Below are 1,830 nucleotides of genomic sequence, written 5' to 3'. Positions count from 1 at the left end.
CTGCCCACCAACTCCATGGGCTGCCCACCATTGGGGGTCCCACCCAGCCCCTGCAACTCACTGCTCATGGAAAGGGAGGCTTCATCAGTGGCAGGGTTCATTGTGACTGACCCTGTCCCTAAGGCACAGTCCCTGAGGCAGAGGCAGCCCTACCAGGGAGGGACCATTGCTGCCAGCAACCAATGCTGAGGCTGGTGAGACTCTGGCAGGGAGAGCAGGAGCCCCAGGTGCTGCAGCTCAGGCTACAGTTTAGCCTGCAGCCTCTGCACCAGGGCCCAGAGGTCCTGCAGTTTGGCCTACAGGGGTGGTGGGATGGTGGTGGCCCTGGGGTGGTACATTGATGGCCATGGGCTGGGTGGGTCTGAGGCTGGTCCCCACAGAGGAGCCTGGGGAGGCAGGAATGTCCCTTGAATTCAGGCAGCCGTGCTCTGGCTCTGCTCAAGAACAGATTGACTGGGGCAGGCATATGAGGGGTCCCTGGGGATTAAGAGGACAGTGGCAGGGTAGGCAAAGTGCCCATGGGGGGCCAGGTTTTCCCCTCTCTGTGTTGCCCCCAGCTCCCCCCAGACCGGCTCTCTCTGCTCTCTCCTGCCAGGCTTCCCGAGGGTCAAGCCCAGGCTGTCCCCAAGGCAAAGGGACACAAGGACAGTGCCCTTTAAAAGGGGAAAAAAACCAGTTTCAGAAATGAATTCAACCTTTTTGAGAAAACAGAGGGGAATGCTGCCAGATTTGTTTACTCTTGTGGTGGAGGGCTTTGGAAGAACATGGGAAACCACAACACATGCTTCTTCACCTGAACAGGCTGATCTGTGGCTCACAGGTACCTGAATTCCTCTGGGCTGCCACCCTTTTCCTGGCAGGAATTGGCCTGGAAACCCTGGAGAAAGTTTTCTTCTCTGCAGGGTCCAGGGCAGGATCACCCAGCGTACATATGGGTGTGTAACCCATGGCCTGAGACACCCGTTTTTGCCCTTGTGTAGCCCACAAAACAACATCCTCGAGTGGGTTTCACTCAAAATACCAACTCCCTCACCTCCAGCAGCTTTGCTGCTCCCTACCTGGGCAAGAGCAGGAAGGACCTCGTCCTCCAACTGCCTCCACTGAACTGGTGGACTGGTGTGCCTTGCTTTTCCTGGGTTTCTGCCTCCAAAAATACACTGACATGCATCACCAGAGTTTTCAGACTGTCCAAGTGTTTAGATCCCCTTTTGCAGGAGGAGGCAGCCAAGCTGTGCCAGTGGTGAGTGCTGGGGCACCCCCAGACCTGCAGCCCCCAGCCCTCCAGCCCTGCCTGGCTACGGGTGAGGTCACAATCCTGCTCTGTGACCTCGGCCTCTCTCCCCTCTAAAAACCCCACTTTGCCACTCGTGTGACCCCCCAGCTGGGATGGCTTTCTGAGGTGACAAGGAGAAGGAAGGCTATCAGCTGTGCATTTCTCTCACCCACCCAGACTGATACCCCCTGCAGAAAGCCTCTGGTGTTCCCTGGTACCAGACAGGACAGCACCATGGACTTGGTTGGCCTGCCCCAGCTTCTGGACCTGATCCTTGTGCCTAGAGATGTGTGGTTGGTCAACTTTGGGGCCCTGCGCCGTCTGCTCCCAGCCAGGAGGAAAGGGAAGAAGGAGAGCAGCATCTCCAAGGTAGAGGCACTGGCTGGTCCCCTGGGTGCTCCCCTGCCCAAGCCCCCTCCTACGGGCTCTGCACGGCCCGTGCGCTGCCCTTAGAGCGGGGTCTGAGTTAAGCCCCAGTTCCTGCTGGGACCCCGGGCTTCCCTGTGGGAAAGGGGTGGAGTTTTGGGGAGGAAGAGCTGGGGCTGAAATGCTGCTCC

Source organism: Chaetura pelagica, unplaced genomic scaffold (assembly GCF_000747805.2).
Source record: "Chaetura pelagica isolate M959 unplaced genomic scaffold, ChaPel_1.0 scaffold471, whole genome shotgun sequence".
Classification (NCBI taxonomy): Eukaryota; Metazoa; Chordata; class Aves; order Apodiformes; family Apodidae; genus Chaetura; species Chaetura pelagica.
The sequence above is the reverse complement of the archived record's forward strand: the minus strand, read 5'-3'. Positions refer to the sequence as shown.